The sequence below is a fragment of the Sinohyriopsis cumingii genome, chromosome 17, assembly GCF_028554795.1.
Source record: "Sinohyriopsis cumingii isolate HCF-2022 chromosome 17, ASM2855479v2, whole genome shotgun sequence".
NCBI lineage: Eukaryota > Metazoa > Mollusca > Bivalvia > Unionida > Unionidae > Sinohyriopsis > Sinohyriopsis cumingii.
The window spans coordinates 59,161,893-59,171,445 of NC_142977.1; the positions used below are offsets into that span (position 1 = coordinate 59,161,893).

At 35.7% G+C, this 9,553-nt stretch overlaps 1 non-coding gene across 1 annotated transcript; it reads left to right on the forward strand.

The window, feature by feature from the left end:
* The first annotated feature begins 8,336 nt into the window (after positions 1 to 8,336).
* Positions 8,337 to 8,408, forward strand: Trnaq-uug (transfer RNA glutamine (anticodon UUG)). Its single transcript has one exon. It is a non-coding gene; the product is annotated as a tRNA-Gln (tRNA).
* The last annotated feature ends 1,145 nt before the right edge of the window (positions 8,409 to 9,553 follow it).

The window sequence follows — 9,553 nt, forward strand, 5'->3', positions numbered from 1 at the left end:
TTAATGAGAATAGAAGAGGATAAAGTGTTTATTACTTTGTAGAATCATTGTTTTGTACTATAGCATTACAAAATAAAATTTTAGAATCATTGTTCTGTAATATAGCTTAACAAAATACTATTGTAGAATCATTGTTTTGTAATATAGCATTACAAAATACTATTGTAGAACCATTATTTTGTAATATAGCATTACAAACTAATATGTACATACTGACTGTATATTTTTAACTTATATACTGTAAAAAGCGTTTTTTAAATAAAGAAAGAAAAAAAAAGCACTCTGGACTTTGAATCCAGCAATCCGAGTTCAAATCTCGGTGGAACCTAGGTTTTTTATTTTTATTCAAATACTTTTCTCAAAGTTTCATGCGGAACAGGAGGCGAATGTACAGAAGAAGAAGAAGCGACTTACAGCCCCTTACTTACAACTCAGTAATTCGTACTTACAACTATATATTATCTAAATCCTCTTCAACTACATTACGATTTTTGCACTTAGAAATTTTGTAATTACGACTTTGTTTTCTTAATTGTTCACTTATCGTCAAAGGACAAGGATAACCTAGAAATTGAAAGCTTGCGTTGTCGGACCGCTCCAGTGGCCTAGTGGTTAGAGCGCCCGCCTCGGATCCGGGAGATCGTGGGTTTGATCCCGGCCACATCATACCAAAGACTTACAAAAAAGGTACTAACAGCTGCCTCGCTAGTCGCACAGCATTAAGAGGTTAGTTTTAGGACTGTTCGGCCTGGTGTCAGGATAATGTGTCTGGGTGGAACATCATGCTACATGTCTGCAGCATGATGCCCCAGTGCTAGACATCACTATAAACTGCCACATTGCAGGCATCGTAGCGATATGACTGAATTTATTTTAAAGCTACGTTAAAAATCTAAATCGGACACACACGTTGTCGGAAATATGGCAGGCATATATGGAGGGGGATTACCGAAATAATTATATGCGTGTATTTCCTAATCTTCTATGATGCATTATTGTAAATGGCTGCTTGCAAATGATACTTTCATAATTCTATCAATGTATATTGTATTTTCATTGATGCAAATTGTACGTGGCAGTTTGTAAGTGCTACTTTCCTTCTGCATTATTGTAAATGACTGCTTGCAAGTGCTACATTCATAATTCTAGTCAAGAATTTTCTAATTTTCATTGATGCAAGCTGTAAATGGTTGCTTGCAAGTTTTTCGATCTACTTTCCTTCTGCGTTATTGTATCTTGCGATTTGCCGACAACTGAATTGATTCCGTAGTTTGTCGTATGACAAACGCAATGTCAGTTACTACAAACTTTGTATATTCTGTTTTTGAACTTTACAATTACATCATTCCAACTGCTGTTTTCATACAGATTTGGTCCTGCAACAATGTAAATACTAAGTTTTATCAGTATCGTCTTTGTTGTCCATCTCGTGTCTCTCTAAATTTCTAATTTTTTTCCTTTACGGCATTCATTTTATGTCGATAACTCTTTCACTCCCCTTTTTTAAGGTGTACGTTAGCAACACAGTTTTAATCGTCTCTAAAACCATATGCTTTCTCGAAGATCTAAGCGATTTATAGCACCTTACGAAAACAAAAACGCATCCACAACAACAGGGTGGTCCATCTTTTTCAACCCCAGTTTTGACGCACTGAAGTATTTACCTTCAAAGTTTAAGAAATCTACTTCTTAGTGTCATCTCTCATTACTTGGAAACATTAGTTATTTTAGCAAAGTAAGGATCAGAAATAACAATGATATATTCCCTCGTAATCTTCTTAACGAGTATTCATCGGACGAACCCTGGTTATAAGGATTGTATTGTACGTCACCCATTTTGACGCACCTCACAGACGTCTTTCTTTTCCTGTGATAATATTGTACATAAGCTCCCGCGAAAATAAAATAATTCAGATCAACATCAATAGCACATAAAAAAGTTTATAGGTAAAATGACATTAAAAACAATTAATCATTCCTTACAGGTGTTATTATTCTTATCATGATCTTCATTTTGGAACATATTTTGCCGCAAAAAAAACCCCAAATAATCAAACTGTGGAAAATCATGTTGGTATCATGATAAAAGTATTTACTTGCGATTAGAATTATTAGATTTAGTGTACAGTTGTTCTCAAATACTTAATTTGCATTGTTAATGTACGGAACCTTAACCTTTGAATGTATTTATATATATCAAAAACAAAAACAAAAAAACAGCTTTAAAACTACCTTGCATCCATTAAAACATTTGTCTCTAAAACTGAAAATAATCAGAGACAAAAGATTTTACAGGAGATTTTACTTTTATTTTTTTGTAATTCTTGCCATTATCAAACCAATTCAAATTAATAATTTGGTTCAAGAATTTTGCAAATATAAAGATAGGACCCTTAAGATGTAATTATTCAGCTGCTCTTTGTCATATTAAAGACTTAAGAAAGAAGCTTTAAAGATATTTTGAAATATGAATGTTGCTGTCGATGAGTGTGTTTTGGGACGGTCTTCGGCAAGTATCAACAAAAGAATAAACTCTAATGATCTTGCTCGATAATTATACAGGGTAGAATTTTACAGATCGCTGTCTTTTCATTTGGTTTTGTTCTATTTAATCGCCTACATGTATCATGGGTAGTTGAGGGTGTTTTGGGACAGTCTTTTGCTGTCCTAGGGTAGTCATGGCGTCTTTTATTTGGTGATAATTACCAATATGGGATACACTATATATTTTAAAAAACTCTCCTGATCTTACTCGATAATTATACAATCCAGGATTTTACTGATCACTGTCTTTTATAAGGTTTGATTCAATATAATGGTATACATGTATCCTGGGTAGGTGAGAGAGTTTTCGGACAGTCTTGAGCTAGCCCCATTACTTTCAGGGTGACAGATAGAAAAATTAAACTATTGAATGTCTACTTCCTGCATACGTTGTTGGAAATAATCAAACATAAAATTTGCTGACAGATTTGGGGAGGCAAACAAGTGTTAAAACATTGCCTAAACTTTTAGAACACGTTTTGCTTTAATATTCTTTAAAGGAATTGGCTATGAAAAGCTTGAGGACGCATACATTATGGTCAACAAGTGTTGCTTGCTTGACTTTGTGTTAGGTAAAGAACCGAGAGTCTACCATTTTTCTATTAGATGGCTTGTCAAATGGTCAAATGCAGGAATAGGTTGCAGATGTGCCTTAGATATCTTCTGATTGGGATTTCCTACCATTTGACAAGTGTAAGATGAGCTAAGGTACTTCAAAACATCACTTTAATTTTCAGCAAATAAAAACGATTCAGGATCTTGTGATAAGTCTTACTGACACCAAATGACCAGCTTAAGGGGTTTTATGGGCTATACTATGCATGTCCTGTCCATATGCCTTCGGAACAACACTTTCACCAGCAGGTGCATCGGTTGCCGCCATTTTCTCATAATGAACCCATTTTTCACAAAGTAATAAACTGGTACTTGTGTGGCTTTAATTTTTAAAACCGAGACTTGTGTCTTCTCTGAGGAATACTACTTGGTTGCCTATAACTCACATTAAACGGACTTGCATACTTATAAAGTAGCTGTTACTTTCTGCTCAGATATCTTACAACTGCAGTCAGAAATTGGCTAGTGGTTTCTATTATTCTGTGAAGAAACTAACTTACTTGTGAATCTCTCTCTCTCTCTCTCTCTCTCCCTCTCTTTGCTGAGTGATTAAGACATCTAAATTATGGAATATACCTTGTCCATTGTTCGAAGGCACAATTACATTAGGGAAAGAGGCCAAATGTAGAATTTCATCTCAGGTTCATAAATAAAATAGTTTTGTGAGGGTCAGTGTATCAGATATAACTAATTAGCAAATAAAATATAAACATTTTCATGGGTTTTTGCTCATAGCAAGAGCAAGGAACTTTCTTTATTGCCCGCAAAATAAATTCTCCGAAAAGTGAGCATTTTTGTACAGTGTATATATTGAATACAGATCCAACTCAAGGGTTCTACGTATGAGAGCAGGGAAGACATCCGAAAAGCCATATGGACGTCATAGAAAAATCAAGAAAAAGTATCCAAACATCTATATGTCGCGTGGTGGATAGCTTATCAAAGGGTTAGAGGCCAGAATGGGTGTACGGGGACCCATAGGTTATTGAATGAGACAAGAGACCTTTTCCGTACTACTAGAGGATTTCATAGAAGAAATATAAAAAACTATGTATAAGAGAATATTGTTTACAGATGATTAGTATGTATTACTGGGTGAAATTTGGAAACTACACTAAAGACTCACATGTCTCAGTTACATGTAACATTGTTTAGTTTTATCTAAATTCTAATAATGAACATGTATCTACACTTCTCAGATGTGAATCGATACCATTATCATAATCAATTAATTTAGAGCCACATTCAGCGTTTTCTTTGATGTTTCTTTTACAAAAGTTAATCAGAATGTACTTTATACCTTAAACAACAAAGATACTTCATTTGCCTTCTAAAAATTGAATAAGAATATTCCCAGTCGGGTAACAGTTCTTTTCATATTTAGTGTCAATATAATTACAACTCGTGACGTGTTCCCACTGCATAGTTACACTTCCTGTATACATAAGATAAGGCAACTATGTACACTGATAGATACAAGCCTGGGGCAATCTGATTAAATTCAAATCTCCTCTGTCTTAACGTGAAGATCTGAGAGCGACCGCTAAGAGGTCATATTCTACTAATTTTGGAATTAGCCAGTGGAAATGCAGCTTTCAGAAATTTTAAATTTCCAATCTTTCGGCCCACCACGACGATCTTTAGCACACCGCACAGTCTCCGAAACGCGAAGGTGTAAGACTTCATCTAGTTGGCTGGTAAAATTAGCGATTTTGCTAATAACATAAGTCATCAGAACATGGCCACTAAATGGCCGCTGTCAGAACTTGGCGTAGAACAGTGGAGACACTTTTTACAAGTGTCTTGTCGACACATGCTACAATGGTTCCATGGTGTAATGGCTAGCACTCTGGACTTTGAATCCAGCGATCCGAGTTCAAATCTCGGTGGAACCTTGAATATTATTTTAAGTTCTTTCTTATTTACATTAATTTAAAGACTTTATTTTAGTTTTGTAAATCCTAATGCGAAAGATGAGGTGGGTGTATGCAAATTGAAGCGAATATGATCCCTATGTGTGTCTATTTCGTCATACAACATAGTTTGAAAACCGGTTAGTTCAACAAAGTATGAATAAATTGTCACAATTGTTGAGTTACAAATTCAAAATAAAACAAGCTCGAAGCTAAAATGAAGTATGACAATTTCTTCATATTGTCGGAGGATCATCAGCTCTGTCTCTATGTAAGTGTCAGTTAATCGCTGTACATGGTTGTTTATTGATACATATATAGACCTTTCCATAGCCCTTGGATTTTTCAAAGAAATTTCCGTACGCCCTTGGATTTTTCATCGACCTCACCATACGTCATTGGATTTTTCAACGACCTTTCCATATTTCCTCGGATTTTTCAAGTCTTCGCAGTAATTTACAAAAAATGTTTAATTTTGTTCGCTGAAAATGTCTCCGAAACAACAAATAAACCCTGATCTATTCGGACTACCTCGACAGTTTCTACGAAGATAATGACTGTACGATTGACCTAGAGCTTACGAATGAAAAAGTAGTTAGATGCATTCGCAATTTTTCGGACAATCCTTCTTTCGCAAACAGGTGAGGTGATCCGACTGCAGTTATCGGCATATATTCCAAGGTGTGATCAATAGGATTGACCTCGAAATTGAGAATTTAAAAGGCGCGGCCTGCTGGTTATCACGTGATCTTTTGCCATTACGGTACCGATATCGCCCAGCGCTCCATACTGTAAGGACAATGATATCGATATCAGATGCCGGTGGGCCGGATTGTTTTTCAATCTGAGGAGACTACAGCCGAAGACGAAGTTAAAGGAAATTATTGTTTTGGTTACCAAGAGGATACCATCACCGTGAATGGCCAAACCCACCTGGCAGTGGACAAGATCACCTGTCTTGGCAGTAGCAGTCGCGTGCAGTCCAAAGCGATGATGAGACAAATGCCAGAATTGCCAAAGCAAGAGTGGCCTGTGGCATCTCACGAGCAAATGTGTTCAGTCCACAGAACTCACGGTACTAATTCAGTTCCCATAGTAAACCTATGTAAACACCATGATATTTAAAATTCAACAACTTAAAGATTGTGAGTGCTCATAATCAAACCTACATTTATAAGTATAGATGAAACCTATATTTATCGGTATAGATGAAATCTGGATGTCAGCTTTTGTGCAGATGAAAGGATATGAGCCGCGGCATTTTCTGGACCAGTATGTGTTTGAAACATGTGCTTTCAATTCCGCACCAAAGAGTCAGGTGCGAATTTTAGTAATGAGTGTTCCAAACTCAAGACGGTAAAAGGACTTAAATTCCATCAATAAAATAATGTCATTTTCAATGGGCTTCCTAAAGAAACTCATCTGGATATGATTTCAAGACAGAGTCCCAGACTCTGAGGTTTTCACGTAGACAGGAATATAGAAGAAATATCGCCTTGATGGTTAAATGATGACATATTTAGAACTTTAAAATCTCGGGAAAAACATACTATATCATTATTTATATATAGAGTATTGATCTGCCTAAATTTAGCCTGATAGTCATAAGTGAACTTTATAACTTGATTTTAAATTAGCCAGCATAATTTCATTTTATTTAATCACTTTAAGATATTTCAATGTATCTTACTAATTTAACATACATTCCACTCGAACGTAATAGTACTAATCTTTTAGGCATTTCACTTTTAATCTTCATATACACTTTTATTATTTTCATATATATATATATATATATATATATATATATATATATATATATATATATATATATATATATATATATATATATATATACATATTCATCTGTGTGTGTGTGTATGTTTGTGTGTATTACAGGAGTGTAACGTTTTATCAATAAAGTAAGACGAAATCTCTGACAACATGAATGCACCTTATCGGTAATATAAATGAACACAAGGGAGTCCAACGGTAAGCTGATATAATACTGATATATTACTACCTCCTAACATGTTTTTGGAATATGACCCTGTATCATCGATAGGTTCCATGGTGTAATGGTTAGCACTCTGGACTCTGAATCCAGCAATCCAGTTCAAATCTCGGTGGAACCTAAGTTTATCTTTTCAATCCTAAAAATACCTTTTCTTAAAGTTTTATGTCGAACAGAAGACAAATGTACAATAGTAGAAGCGAGTATGAGAGGATACATTGTATGTACCTATTTAACGACATACAGTATTGCTTGGAAATGGGTTAGTGCGAAATATGAATCTAGTTTCGCAATAGAGTTGCAACCTAGTGCTCCTTGCTGACAATTCAATAATTCGCACTTAAAAAGGGGAATCTCGCAAATTCTTTGCAACTACATTACGATTTGAAAACAAAGATATCTTGTAATTTCGACTTTGATTTATTAATTGCAATTAAAGAATTGCGCAACGTAAACACATTTCCTTTATGTCTTGATATTGGCTGCGGACCGTTACCTCTTTCTCACTTTTCTAGGCGAGGAGTCAATTACACTGCACTATATGTGTTTCATTATCAATATATGCATATATTAGTCGATATCGATTTTAAATAGCGAATCCCTTTTCTATAATGTGACCTCTACCATGACAACACTGATACTGACCAGCACTCGATACCTTAGAAACTGTATTCGTACACATTTATTATAAATGTCACTAATGTGCAAAGTGTTAAGAGGTACACTTTACGATCACATTGTTGTTATACAAATATGATCTTTTTCTTTTATAGTTGTTCTCTCTCTCTCTCTCTCTCTCTCTCTCTCCCCCCCCCCACTCTGTGTATTCCAATTTAATGCGTTATGGACACGGATTCAAAGCATAAACCTTCTTGATGGAAACATTTTATATTGCGGACACCAAAAGTTGGTGTCCACAAGGTACTCACCGCTAAATTATTCCTCTGATTCATGTATATGATGGTGATAGGAAAAGAACAAACCTGCGTTGTAAAGCGTTTCCCGCCAAATGTGTGTATATTTATTTTTACTTTTCCATTCAGCAGCCAGCGTGTGCGAACCCGTCACACACATACATATTGCGGTTTGCCCATGTCCTTGCCATTGGATACTGGAATAGCTCTCTTCCTATTGAGTATTATCGCCTCGCTCCTACTACCTCATGCACATGTTTTAGCAAAACAGTAAAGAATGCGCATATACTACAACCTACTAATAAGTTTTGAGAAGATGACCCGTTGTAACCTATAGGTTCCATGGTGTAATGGTTAGCACTCTGGACTTTGAATCCAGCAATCCGAGTTCAAATCTCGGTGGAACCTAGGTTTTTTATTTTTATTCAAATACTTTTCTCAAAGTTTCATGTGGAACAGGAGGCGAATGTACAGAAGAAGAAGAAGCGACTTACAGCCCCTTACTTACAACTCAGTAATTCGTACTTACAACTATATATTATCTAAATCCTCTTCAACTACATTACGATTTTTGCACTTAGAAATTTTGTAATTACGACTTTGTTTTCTTAATTGTTCACTTATCGTCAAAGGACAAGGATAACCTAGAAATTGAAAGCTTGCGTTGTCGAACCGCTCCAGTGGCCTAGTGGTTAGAGCGCCCGCCTCGGATGCGGGAGATCGTGGGTTTGATCCCCGGCCACATCATACCAAAGACTTACAAAAAAGGTACTAACAGCAGCCTCGCTAGTCGCACAGTATTAAGAGGTTAGTTTTAGGACTGTTCGGCCTGGTGTCAGGATAATGTGTCTGGGTGGAACATCATGCTACATGTCTGCAGCATGATGCCCCAGTGCTAGACATCACTATAAACTGCCACATTGCAGGCATCGTAGCGATATGACTGAATTTATTTTAAAGCTACGTTAAAAATCTAAATCGGACACACACGTTGTCGGAAATATGGCAGGCATATATGGAGGGGGATTACCGAAATAATTATATGCGTGTATTTCCTAATCTTCTATGATGCATTATTGTAAATGGCTGCTTGCAAATGATACTTTCATAATTCTATCAATGTATATTGTATTTTCATTGATGCAAATTGTACGTGGCAGTTTGTAAGTGCTACTTTCCTTCTGCATTATTGTAAATGACTGCTTGCAAGTGCTACATTCATAATTCTAGTCAAGAATTTTCTAATTTTCATTGATGCAAGCTGTAAATGGTTGCTTGCAAGTTTTTCGATCTACTTTCCTTCTGCGTTATTGTATCTTGCGATTTGCCGACAACTGAATTGATTCCGTAGTTTGTCGTATGACAAACGCAATGTCAGTTACTACAAACTTTGTATATTCTGTTTTTGAACTTTACAATTACATCATTCCAACTTCTGTTTTCATACAGATTTGGTCCTGCAACAATGTAAATACTAAGTTTTATCAGTATCGTCTTTGTTGTCCATCTCGTGTCTCTCTAAATTTCTAATTTTTTTCCTTTACGGCATTCAT